This window comes from Nanorana parkeri, unplaced genomic scaffold (assembly GCF_000935625.1).
Source record: "Nanorana parkeri isolate BGI_ZX_2015 unplaced genomic scaffold, ASM93562v1 scaffold1385, whole genome shotgun sequence".
NCBI lineage: Eukaryota > Metazoa > Chordata > Amphibia > Anura > Dicroglossidae > Nanorana > Nanorana parkeri.
In genome coordinates this window covers 113,363-127,874 of record NW_017307653.1, presented here as the reverse complement: position 1 = coordinate 127,874, position 14,512 = coordinate 113,363, and the positions used below count along the sequence as shown (strand labels likewise).

General features: G+C 40.0%; 1 protein-coding gene across 1 annotated transcript in view; it reads left to right on the top strand.

Moving 5' to 3' along the window:
- The window catches only part of LOC108798037 (guanylate cyclase soluble subunit alpha-2-like), a 102,392-nt gene that overhangs the window by 395 nt on the left and 87,485 nt on the right, over nucleotides 1-14,512 (top strand). The window lies entirely within an intron of this gene.

Below are 14,512 nucleotides of genomic sequence, written 5' to 3'. Positions count from 1 at the left end.
ATTGATGGAGATTCCTTTGCAAGGAGTAAGGATGATGATAGAGAAGGATGAATGGTCCTCCAATGAATGGCATTTGGAGTAGATGAGTGACACTTGGCTGGCCGTCATTAGACATATGCTGATCATTAGTGCCACAGCATCTGGGGGCATGTGCCAGGCTGGGGGGTAAGGGCACAGCCAGCTTTAGATTAGCCTACAAATAATGTGCATTCTCTATACCTGCTTGTGTTATGTAATTGTAAAAGCACACATGCTGTGGCTACACACACACACACACACACACACACACACACACACACACCTACTGTACATGCAGATACAGTACACACATAGATGCATTTAATAACACTATCCCTTGTATAAAGTGTACATGAGAAAGGCTACACACTCATACATTTATGTTGGCAGCAGAGGAACCTTCATTGCCATAGTAACACTTGCCTGTATATTAGACCCAGGGAGTAAGTGTAAGATTGTTAGAAATTTGTTGCAACATTTTTAGGATATTTGCTTAAACAGCAATGTGTCTTTTATTATTACTATTGATTTATATAGCGCCAAACATCAGCATTGGTGTTCAAGGTGAGGATGCATATGCGTAAATTTTGCAGTACATAAACATATGCATGTATAGTATTTTAATATGTATATATATATATATATACTGTATATATATACATACATACAGTATATAGTAAGTAAGCACAATTCCTGCACCGTTTTTCAATCCATGGCAGAACTTAACTAGCCTTACTTTGCGTTACATAATTCCTAATGTTATGACATAGTACATAGAGATTGTGTACATGATAAAACTGTGTAATGAAACACAATTCCATTAAGCTGTCTCTGGATGACAGAGGGTGCTGATCTGGCATTACATGAACAGTGGCTCGTATCTGTACCCAGGCAGGCTATAGATATGAGCTTTGAGAAGACACAGAAAATAGACATATTGTGGGTGTGTGGGTTGCAATCAAAGGTTGGCAGAATATGTAAAGATCGGGGACGACACTGACAGACCCCCTTTTGTCTTCGCAGAGAGAGGAAATGATGAGCGATAAGGGGTTGATAATGAAGGAAGGGATCCTGGTTCATTATAGACTAGCAACAGTTTGAAAGCTGCAGCGTATATTTAATGTCGCAAACTCAACTCCTCGTGCCAATTAAATCACAGCTAATGGCACAGTGACCTAAAAAGCTTAGATAGAAACCGTTTATTGCCAGAAGTCACATCCCAACATAGTAAATAGTTAAAGGATCAAGACACCAAACCACACACTGAGCTATTTAAAACACATATCTGGGAAGATGTCCCCACTTCTGTAAAGTATAAGGATATTAGGCTTCACCTTGGAGTTCAATAACCAGATACAGTCTCAGGACTGCGAGCAGTGGGTGTATAAAGGTCAATTAATTCTGCCGGGAGTTCAAAGTAACCATAATTTATATATTGCAAGGGACACATGTTAATACACCAAAATTCCTACTTACACATACTGAATGATAGACTATGACAGAGAGCCACAGACTGACAGACATTGAACAAAAACTGATGAGCAGACCCAGAACAGGGTCAGATGGATAAACTGACACAAACACATGGGTACATTCCCAGGTAAAACTAAGTTCTAATAGTTATATTATAAACCAAGACCACTCCAAGGAGCCCCACGGCCAAAGTCAATAAGTGGGCTTAGGACAAGTCAGTAAGTGGGGTTAGGACAAGTCAGTAAGTGCGGTTAGGACAAGTCAGTAAGAGCTGTTAGGACAAGTCAGTAAGTGGGGTTAGGACAAGTCAGTAAGTGGGGTTAGGACAGGTCAGTAAGTGGGGTTAGGACAAGTCTGTAAGTAGGGTTAGGACAAGTCAGTAAGAGGTGTTAGGACAAGTCAGTAAGTGGGGTTAGGACAAGTTAGTAAGTGGCGTTGGGACAAGTCAGTAAGAGGGGTTAGTGCAAGTCAGTAAATGGGGTTAGGACAAGTCAGTAAGAGGGGTTAGGAACAGGCTGGAAGATTTTTTTTAGAACAGTGGATGCATTAAGAATAATATGGTGTGTTCGTGCTTTGCCATTCTAGCATGGTTGAGGCTTTGTCCAGATTATGCAAGCAGTACAATCTGATGTCAGAATCTGCTGTCTTTATAACTATCATGTACAGAATGTGCTAGATGTGCTTAACCAAGAGGTTTATAGATTGAGATGAGCAAAAATTAGAGTTTTCATTTTCCCAAATTTCAGTGAAAATCAGGAGATTTTGGCAAAATTCACCATTTGGTAAAAATGTATTGGCGTCAATAGGGCAAGCAAAATTAAGGTGACTTTTGGTAGTTTTTCAGGATGCAGTAGCCTTTAAAGTTCACCTGTGACTATGGACATTAAAATATTAAAATATTTTTAACAATATAACTTTAAAACAAACCATTATTGACCTTGGTAGCTGCAGACACAGTGGAAAAATATATCTTCAAAGTTCCCAACAGAAGCACTAAAATCACAGCTTATATTGCCAGCCCTCTGATGTAGACAAGCAGCAGGTACTGTAAGCCGTTCGGTCCATGTAACATTGGTGATTTATAGCATCTACAGAATCACTCTGCTTAGTGTTTTTGTTGCTATGAAAATAATGATTTGCAGTCAATGAAAGGTCTGTGTTGCTGAACTCCCTAGCAATTGCTAGCCCAGGCACTGATCAGTTGACTTCTGTAGGTACTCCTGTTATCTAATGCAGATGCTGTTGATCATGTCACATGAGTGATTTGTATTTGCATAGATAAGCATTGTAGCCAGCTTCAACAGCAACTCTGTAGCAGCTACAAATCACCAAAGAACATAACCAGACAGATTTGTAGCTACTACATATTGCTGCTACAAAATTAAAAGTAAGAAATGCCTCTTAGAAACTGACTGAAACCAGATGTCAGCCTCTGTTGGGAAATTTGAGAATGAATCACTCCATAGTGTCTGAAGCTGCAGAGGTCAGTGAGGGCTTATTTTAAAGTTCTTTAATGGAATATTAAGAATATGTGGGTCTTTTATTGTCTATAGTCTAGCTACAGATACACTTTATATGTCTCTTTATATGTAAATTACCCCTAGACTCATTATTTTATGGTTTTATCACAGTAAGACTGAAAGAAGAATAGTCTTCACTATTATAACAACTGTGAACATCAAAGTTTAAAATGTGCAGATTGTGTATTATTTTAATTTACATACTATGTTCTGATCAATAAAATTAGGGCTTACAAGAAAGTTTCTACCAGAATCCCCAATCAGATTCAGATGCAAGTCACATGAGAAAGAGCAACATTCTAGAATTAAGTTGGCAATTTTTAGGCAATTTCAGCCAACTTTCAATCCCAAAAAACAATCAAACTGGATAGACCCTCAAGTCTAAGGCCCTTTTCACAACGGCATTCTGACCAGGTCCACCTGTCAGCTTTTCAGGCAGACCTGAACGAAAGCCTGATGTTATTCTATAGACAGCCGGATCTAAATGAATGTGCATTTGTTCACATCCGGTTACCCCCCCCCCCGGCTCCGGCCAGGTCCAGAAAAGGAAACAGATCAGTGTTCAATTTCAATGGACCTGACCATGTCAAATTGGGGGTAATCTGATGTAAATGGACACGTGTCTGTTTACATCTGATTCCCCTTAGACCAACATAGGTCCGTTAGTTTAAGTTTTTCCTCCATCGTGAGATGGAGGAAATAACTGGATGTATATGGATGTCACAACTGTGGCATCTGTTCTGATCCCCTTTGGATTGGAAGTGAAGGCATGGAACTGAAAGGGGCCTAAATCCATTGGGGAGACATGTCTGGTGTATGCTTATCTTCTAATTATCTTGGGAGAAAATGTAGATCAGCTGGTAAATCAAAAATGTCTGATCAATTCTCCCCCATATGCAATCAGCATTTAATACAGGTGTTGTACAGCGTTGACCATAGACTTGCTGGTTGCTGCCCAACCCCTGTAAAATCTGATGATGATGATGATGCAGCAAAAGTACATTAGGGGACATTTATCAATTTTGTCACATCATCAGCATCTTTTAATCTGTCTCCGATTTCTAGTGCATATAGCGACAGATTTATTATCCTAGTTTCTGCTTCATTCCTAAAAGCCTTCATAAGAAGAACTGTCTCTAAATTGCCTCTGAATTAGGGTGGGGGCACTTAAGAGTGGTATGGGGGCAGATGTGACCTTACCCCTGCACAACATGGTGCATGCGCAGGGGTGCAGTGTGTATGTGCCCTGGCATCACACACTATTTGACAGGTGGAAAGGATGTGACAGCTGATGGATATAAGAGGCAGGGGAAAGGAGATCCCCCTACAACACACTATTGTTGGTGGGGGGTGGTGGTGTTCTTCTTTCCTCTATCTCTTCTGGAAACCAAACACAGGAGCCTTGGTATCAGAAATACATTTGTTTATATACACCTAAAGATACTTAATAAGTTGGGGACTACAACAAAACGTATTGGCTACTTTGGACCCTGCAGAATCTCCTGTGGGATGGTTTGATATCCCCTGAAGTCCCTGGGGGGAGGCAAAGTTAACCAGTTCCACATGGTGGATGAGGGACATGTTCTGCATACACTTCTCAGTTATATATAAGATTTGCTCTGTTTGGCCTGAAGAGCCAGACATTGTCTGTGAAACGCATTACCACCTATTTCTGCACCCAAATTCCCACCTTAGTATTGCAGTGTAGATCGACATGTTAGTCGTGTGACCCATACATTTTTCTTTGATGTATAATTTTGAAGTTGATTAGAGCTGGGGCAAGAGGTGCAGTTTTAATGTTTAATGTGCAGTAACAAAGATACATTGTATTTAATAACATGTGTTTATTGGAGCAAAATGTGAGATTGATATGTTTGGTTTTAATAGACAAATATGCATGTGGCTTATATATGCAGGTGAAACTCAAATAATTAGAATATCGTGCAAAGTTCATTTATTTCACTAATGCAACTTAAAAGGTGAAACTAATATATGAGATAGACTCATTACATGCAAAGCAAGATAATTCAAGCCGTGATTTGTCATAATTGTGATGATTATGGCTTACAGCTCATGGAAACCCCAAGAACCCCACATCCACAACCTCAAAAAAGTAGATTATTACATGCAATCAATAAAACAAGGATTGTACATAGAACAATATCGGACCTCTGAAAAGTACAAGCATGCATATGTACTCAGTACTTGGTTTGGGCCCCTTTTGCAGCACTTACTGCAATTACTTTTGCACGATATTCTAATTATTCGAGTTTCACCTGTATGTATATATATTAATACATTGTAAGAAACTTGAAACACACATGAGGGTACATACAGTACCATAATTAAATAGGACACCCAAAGAAGCCCAATGAGTGCAGTTTTAACACATAACTATAAGTATAACTCAAGGGATGAGGTGTCCATTAGGAATCTATGATGTCTTATGAACTATTCAGCATCTAAAATATTGCAAGCTTGCTGGGTACCTCCTGGAGGACAGATGATTAGTCCTGAAGTGCTTAGCTGACTTGAGGGTGTGAAGGTGAATTATCTTTGCAGTAGTGCTCAGGAGCACTTCTGGAATGTGCAACAGTTTATATTTGTCCTGGCAAAATACATGTACCCATTATGTGCAACATTAAAGGAGAGATAAAATGGAGCCTGCCACATTTCCTTTTAAAAATTGCTCTGGCATTAATGGCATCAAGCACTGGCCTAAAATATGTACGCAGATATGCACTTTCATCTGACTTTCGTTATCTGCATACTTCTGGGCCAGTGGCTCAAAAAGTATCAAAGCCAGTGGACAAGAGTAACAGTCAGGCAACTAGAACTTTAAAGTGACACTAAACCCAGGAATCTAATCTTTAAAATGCATTCATGTACCCTAACTATTAACAAAAATGTATCTTATTTGTGTATCACTCGGCTGTAGATTCTCAAATCATCTCTGAATTGGTGCTGACATGTCCTTCCTTCTGAAGGGTGGCTACTTTTGTTCCCCATGGTTCCTGTGTGTTGTAAAGTAGTCACCGCTCCAAGCTCACTCCCATGATGGACTACTAGCTCACATTTAATTTGATAATCTGTATTGAGATTGTAGTCTATCACAGGAGTGAACTTGGAGCAGTGGCTACTTTACAACATACATAAGGACCATGGGGAACAAAAGTAGCCACCCTCCAGAAGGAAGGCTACATTTTTTCCCCATTGCCCTTGTGTGTGTTGTAAAGTAGCCACCTCTCCAAGCCCGCTCCTGTGATGGACTACAATCTCACATTTAGTTTACTAATTTGTATTGAGATTGTAGTCCTTCACAGGAGTAAGCTTGGAGGGGTGACTACTTTACAACACAAACAGGAACCATGGGGAACAAAAGTAGCCACCCTCCAGAAGGAAGGACAGAGATTATTTGAGGATCTACAGCCGAGTTATACACACATTTTGTTATAAGTTACGGTACTTGAAGGCATTTTTAAGGTTTAACTTCTGAGTTTTGTGTCACTTTAAGAGAAAGGTCAGTAATGGAATCCCCTATACACCTTTTATGATAACACTCTCTCAGTTCATTGTCATTCTAATTTTCCCACTCTGCCTACAAACATCATTACATTCTATTACCTGCCTTCTCTATGTCATCACTCTTCTGGTGTCTTCTCTCATTAGTCCTGCTCCTACCAAACTCCAGTAAGCCTAATGCTCTTTCGTTGAATTTAAGGTGATGATTCATGCAGCAGTTATTTCACATTGCAGAAACAACTTAATTAAATGAAATGTATGTGACAATATAAATGAGAGCAAGGATATGTCATAGGGAGGAGAAAATGAGATGGGATGGTTCATTTTGTACAGGGTTTCCATCATATCGTATTGCATATTTTGGCAGAATTAGGATTTTATTATACAATTTAAGGGACAAATTGTATATTTTCTGTACAGAGTTACCAGTAAACTATACTCACAACCATTTAGGACTCTGCATAGAAAGACGAGTTGGCTGAACATGTTTAGAGCTATAAAGAGCCTGATTGTTCCTCCCAGTACTGCTGCTCCTTCCACACTTTTAAATGTTGTGTTTTGTTGCTGTCTAAAGCTGGCCATACACTGTTGTATTATTTTTTGTTCTCCCCCGGGACACAAAAAACTGGACGGAGCATTCCTGTTGGAGGATTTTTGTCCCCGCCTATACTCCACACAGAGAGCTCGACCCTCATTAAGCCACTCCAATTAGGTGGTGAGTAAATTGGTACATGGTGGTGTGAATGGAGGTGGGATTCTTTCCGTTGGTTATAGAAAACCCAGGCACATGTCTATGTATACTCTGTGCACTTTATATACTCAAAAATAGACCTACTAGTTTTGTGGACATGTGTTAATTAAATGTATTATTTCTTGTTAGGGCAGGTCACAATCCCCTGAAGAAGCCAAGTTGTGAAATGCGTAGGGATTGGACATACATAATGTATTGATCTATAATGGTTATGTCTAATATGTCTAATGGGTCTATGCTTCTGGTCTAACATTGTTTTTAATTGGTTGCAACTGCTTGTTGCCCTTTTTTATTTTTGTATGTATATTTGCAATATGGGTGCTATTTAAAAATAAAACTTTTCTACTAAACTTCAAGCCATGGTGTCATATCTCTCACAAACCCCAGTACTTCTTTTTGTGTTGTAACTAATTATTTTTGTTCAACCTGCAGGCTGAACGAAAAAAATATAACAGATTCCTCCATCCACGCTAAACAGCATGGATGGACAAATCTTCCTCTGGGCTGTTGTGTGTTTCGGACAGTTCATTAAGAACCGGATGAAATTCATACAGTGTATGGCCAACTTAAGGCTGTGTTAGAGGGTGATAAAGAACATCTCAGGTAGATGTAGATGCTTACTGTCGTACAGGAAGAATTTCTGAGTGTGTGGAAATTATGTGTACAGATTTTGCTAATCATTTTGTAGGATTTAAAATACTAAACATGCTCCAGTCTGGCAGAGGATCACAACTTGTCCTAGCCAAGAGAGTCATGTGATGGTGGGCAGACAACTAACCCTTCTCCCCTGTGGTTTACCCTGCCTGTTTACCCTGCTACTCTAGCCAATAATTGTAAATGAGATTGGAAGGTTCTAGGGGGAAGCCTTTGGTTCAGTCGAACTGAAGGGCTACTGTACGGGCTATTCACAATAGCCCGTACAGCAGACGAAGGCAGCCGAAGCACTCAGCCGAGCCGAACGCATATGCTTCGGCTGAGCCAAAGACAGAGCTAAAGAAGAGAGAACGGTCTGCCTTCTCTCCCAACAAATTGTAAACAAATAGTTAAAAAAAAATAGTGTGGGGTCCCCCTCCTTAACCCTCTATGTCTGGTAGGAATGTTAGGAGGGTCCCCCGAATTAAAAAATTCTCCGCTGTTCGGCCCCTATGAGAATAGGGGCAAACAGCAGAGACTGAACTGTCATATGTTGGATCGGCTAAGGTGAATGTGTTCTTCACTTCGGTTCAGCCGAACTCGCTGAGGCTGTTCAGCTGAACTGAACGCGGTTCGGCTCCCTTCACTTCGGCTCCGTTATTCACTTGGCTGCCTTTAGCAGCTTAGTAAATAACCCCCTAGAATTGGGCATAGGGTAGGGAGGGGGCAGGTATAAGCTTAAGTGGATTCAAAGGAGGAGTAAAGTGGAAGGCTGGATCAAGTCCAGAATTAGGACATAAATGCTCAGTATCCAAATTCAACCCGATTCCCAGAATCTGTTTTTGTGGTCACAAGATTGCCATGTACACTGTGCTTGAAGCCTCCTTTTGTCATGTAAACACTTAGGTCCCAATGTCAAAGACTCTGGACTAGCCTTTCTCAACCTTTTCAACATAGAGGAGCCCTTAAAATAACTTTCAGGTCTCAGGGAACCCTTGCCAAAAATTGTTATAGCTACAGCTCACAGTACATTAGTCTGGTGGTCAGTGGGAAGAACACTTCTTACATTGATGATCATTGGGAACTCTTACAGATAGCCAGATAGCCAAAAAGATCATTGGTGTCAGTGGTTACATATATGGGAAGCAGAAATTGCTCATGGATCAAGGAACCCTAACAACCTCTGGAGGAACCTTGTATTTCCACAAAGCCCTGGTTAAGAAAAGCTGCTCTAGATCTTTTGTGCACCACCAACTAGGAATCCATTTTAATAACTGGGGCAATGTTTCAGTCTTATTTTATAGAGAATGCCGTTGTCTTATATATTCTATGTGGCTCTCAGCTGGTACCATAATTGCTTGTAAACATTGCATTTGTCATCTATTCAAGATCAGCATGTACAGTTCATAACCTTAGCTCTTTACATTACATTATGGTACATACCGCCTTTATTCTGAAATAACCTTTCAATTTCCAGGGTGCCTTTTCTCTTGCCATCCCCTGGATGCTGGGTTAAATCCGCTGCATATGTACTGAAATTCTGCACCGTTCTGTATAAATGCTTGTGACAGATTACATTATTTAGGATATCAGCAGTAAAATGAATGTGCTGTGTTTACAGCTTTTCATACACATAACGCTGTGCAGATGTTGTAAATATTATCGTGCTTAGTAGATTTGTTTTTAAATAAAATACGAGTAACGTGCAAAGAGATTGTTGAATATCACAGTCTTAAAGAGCAACTCAGTGCAAACAGGTAAATAGATAACTGAAACATATTTGGGAACTATTTATCTGCAAACCATTTCTATAGTAATCTACCTACTCCTGCTCTGCTACTGCATAAGGAGAGTGACACCTTGCTGCTCTCTAGGCGCATTGACACATTGACTTTACCTTTTTTCCTTTCTACTGTTTGGACTGCCAGAGAATATATCTAAAGGGGGAGACAGAGCTTAGTTCTTACTATAAACCTATTTGGAAAACAGGGTGCACACCAACACCATAGGATATTACGGGTGGCAATTATTTTACAATTTACACTACTAAAGAGTCCAAGAACGAATAATACTCAGGGTCCAACAATCAATCCACAACCCCTAGTCAAGCTTCCCCTAGTCAATCCAAGCAGCCCTGTTTCTTGCTTATCAGGGGCTTCTCTTTTCTCTCCTCTCCAGTCCTCAGCGAGTTCCACGTTCGTAGATCAGTACCCTAAATTCACGGACTGCTAGTCCCAGGCCTACTACCTGACACTGGAGTGTGCTAGAGCCAACCCAACCAGCATCATTTCCAGTGCTTGACTCAGGGTGGATGGGGGGAAGGGGCGGCACCACTATTTGCCAGTTAAACACACAGCAAGATGTGACCAATCCCTTCCTGGCACTAAAAATTAACAAAAAGACATTTCCAATTAGTCTGATTAACTTTCTGTATATTGGTCTGATCTGATCTTGGCACTGGGTCAGCACTAGGAGCCAATTACACACTTCTGAAAACATGCTAATTGGAGGAGTAAACAGAAGGATCACCTTGTATTGTAAGTGTGCTTCTACTCTATTATTGTCCAATAAACAGGCTGGGAGTATGTACTTAAACAAGTTGTGCTGCTGTTGCATTGTAGATAGAGTGTATGGCTGCACTGCCTTTCAGAGGTGTTTGGATCACAAAACAGACTAGTCAGAATTGCAAACCCATTGCAAGGTAACACAGTTCCAATATATGTATTTCACTTATGTATTTAACTGTGGGCCTGCAATTCAGCTTTATATTTTGGGTTTGAATAGGATAGAGTGGGTCTGGTTGCCCAAACACAGAACACTGTCAGTTCTTGAGGGGGGGTCCCTGCTCTTAACATATGCTGAATGTAGAGGTTTGTCTTGAAAGCTCTGGAGGCACAGTGAAGACAATGTCTGTGAAGATAGAGACACCACTTGGCACCTTATAGTTCCGACTATGCAGGAAGGAGCATAACCATTTTTTGTCAGACTACAGGTGTATGTCAATGTTTCAATTGTTTGTTTTATAGCAGCTAGGAAATCTATTGGTTGACTTTTGCTGCTGTAATGGCAGCTTACTATGCAGGATGGGGGGTTCATTTTTTTGTCACAGTGAAACTTTACAAAATAAGAAAATAATATAACTCAGAAGTTTTCTTCTACCACTAGAGCAATAGCGCTACTCGAATGTTTGCTTACCATCCATGACTGACAAAAATCTCTTCAATACTGGCCACAACTTAATATGGAAATTCCCGTAGGTTGGAATTGAGCCATATATTAAATCTTGGCCATCGTTGAAGACGATGGCCAAAGGAGGCAGAGGGGTTGACAAAGGGAGGCCAAGGGTTAAAAGAGTTTAGCTTAGGGCAAGCGAGGCAGAGGGGTTGACTAAGTGATAATGTAATGACAAACGGTCAACCATAAGAACCAGCTAGCAAAAGTTCTAAGGCCAAAATGTACCCCTGAAAGCTGACTTGTAATTGGCTGCTATTAATGTTACATTATGGCTGCTCAGAATATCTTATAAAAGGAGAACTCTAGTCTGGATGAGAACACATATATAACATAAGGGAATTTTAGCTTTTCCAGTTGTAAGCTGCAGTGGTAACTACAGTTAAGGTGGCTATACAAGATGGCTTTATAGATATGTTGTAAAGTAGCCACAGCTCCAAGCTCGCTCCCGTGATCGACTGCCATCTCAATGAAATGAGTAAACTAAATGTGAGATTGTAGTCCATCATGGGAGCGTGCTTGGAGCGGTGACTACTTTACGACACACACCATGGGGAACAAAAGTAGTCACCCTCCAGAAGGAAGGACAGTGTCAGCACCAATTCAGAGATGATTGGAGGATCTACAGATGAGTGATACACAAATAAGTTACATGTTTATTAATAATTAGGGAACTTGAATGTATTTTTAAGGTTTAACTCCCGAGTTTAGTGTCACTATAAAGAAGCCTTTTCATTTAAATTCTGACATGGGCTATAAATAAATACAATTCGCTCTTTAGGTTTTAAGTTAATGCCATAGTATTCTTTCAAGAATCACGCTTACCTTGTAATTATTCCTTTGCTATAATGAATGGAAGATCAATCCGCCCACAAGCAGAGCCAAGTCAGCATCAATGCTTGTGTTACTCCATCACTAGAAAGGGCACAATGAATGACTAATATAGAACAGTAGTGTGTGCTGGAATGATGGCATGCTACTGGCATGAGGTGTGCTGCCCTTAACAACTTTAGGATTGGAAGGTTTTCACAGTTAAAGTAAACCTATCAGCCATTTAAAAACATTTTTTTTTTAAATAGCATGTGCCACAAGGTGCCTGGTCTCCCATTACCTTAATATGCCTAAAAAAAATAATATTTGTGTCCTTCTAATGCTGATTTTACTTTGGTGTTAACTGTTAGGCTGTCCTCAGAAGTAGGCCTTACCTACTGCCTTCAGTCTAAGAACAGTGCCCTGGTTGACCACTTTTATTGGACAGGGAGTAGAAATACACGCTTATAATTTTGTTCTACGGATCATTCAATATTCTGAAAAAATGTTTGTCCGAGTAATTGGTGATGCCATCATTGAGTCAATTAATTAAAAGCACTTAAAAATTTCCACCAGACCTACATATTTAGAAGTATATGATGATGCATTATGTGATGCATTACATAGATCAACCTATGAGGTTTAATACCTATAATATATATACAAAGTATATATATATATTATATGTTTTACTTGTAAAACATATATTAGGTTGACCATGTTAGGTTGATCAAGGAGTTGAGATATGTGCAGGAGAGGGGCACAGACCATATAGATGATTAAACATTAGTCCTCCTTTATTCTTCTATAGGTGACATAAGTAACGTTTTGGATTTCCCAAATTTTTCTGTCCCAGTAACAGTGGTCACCAGAACAAAAAGAGTGGTGAATCTCCCTAGTGTGTGGACAGCAGTATAAACCTGGCATGGGTTCTTACCCTTCCGCACTCCATCCTAACTAACATTTTAGCTTCAGCCCATTCACAGCTGAGCGATTTAGAAGCATTTTTCTTTTCTTCACATTTATGTCTTCATTTTTGAAGCATATTCCAAGCATTTTGCATGTATATTCAAGCTTCATGTGTTTTTGTTTTGGACAATGGTAAGCAGTATATGACATTAAATGTCTTTGACTGCCTTGTTTATTTTTCCTGGTTTTTCAACGTGGGGTTGTGGTGTCTTCTGCTCTGCAAGCTCTTTTAGAGCATACTGGGTCCTACAGTCATAGATAACCTTACCTTGCTTGTCAGTCCTGGAACACTTGTCTTGCTATTACCTCCCAGGAACTCTACCTCTTGTTCTGTCTCTTATATTGGGAATTTCAGTTATTATAAAGATTTGGGTGGGTCCTCACCATGTGGATTAAAGCCTCTACATCCAGAAATGCCTATCCTGAATCCTCTATTTACTTTTCCAGGGCTGGGCTTGCTATGGGGAGGAGAGTAGTTCTGGGATCATATAGATTTGGGTGGGCCCTCACCATGTGATATGAAGCCTCAACATCCATAAATGCCAATCCTGAATCCTCCATTTAGTTTTCCATGGCCGGGCTTGCTAGGGGGAGGAGAGCAGTTCTTCTGGGATCATATAGATTTGGGTGGGGAATGATCATGTGGATGAAAACCTCCACATCCAGAAATGCCAATTCTGAATCATGCATTTTATTTTCTCGGTTTGGGCTTGGTAGGGGAAGTAAAAGAAATCTTCAGGTACAAAAATGCACAAAAATGTGTGTCTCGCATTTACAGGAGCTCCCATTCAAGTGTGTATGACCAAAAACACCCGATGGTGCTTCATAAAAGCTCATATACTTCTTTACCCAACAGGCGTCACACTACAAGTAACCAATCGCTCAGATGTGAACTGGCGCAATTTAATGGAATTAAATTTGTTGATGCTGAGCTTTGTTGCATGTAAGTTAATGTACGAATGGGGGCTGAGATATACCTTCAGTCACTTTATCTCTGGCATCTCACTCATTTTAATAGGCCTCACAGCTGCAGACAAGGAGATACAGAATACTAAGGGTTTTTTGTGCCTTTCTTTTACTATACTGATTATAAATACAGCACATGCTTTAGGGATTTATAGAATATTATATCAAATCTCTCATTGGTTCCCTAGAGCTGTGTCTTATTTTTCACACTCAGTATATATTTCCTCTGAGACAATATTTTCTCCTTAATATAGTCTTTGTATTTTGTGACTTTTGGTGTAGGTCCTCTGTGGCTTGTGCGCATTGATTTTCCAGATGAACTGATTGCAGTGTAATTTTCTGTTGGGGGAATGATGAGATAAACCCGACCTTCCATTGTGACCTATTCAACCTTGTACAGAATACTCCTGGATTTCACACTTATGTCTTTATCATTAGAATTAACAGTATTGGCTGCTTTAGCATTGGCACACATGCCCTAGTACAGTCCATAAAGGTAATTTTGAGAGACGTGCAAATCCGGAAACACCTCACTACACCCCTGGGCTTATTTTACCTAAAAAGGCAGCAGCCTATGTGTACAATTAACCTAAAATAGATGGAAATGTTATATATATTG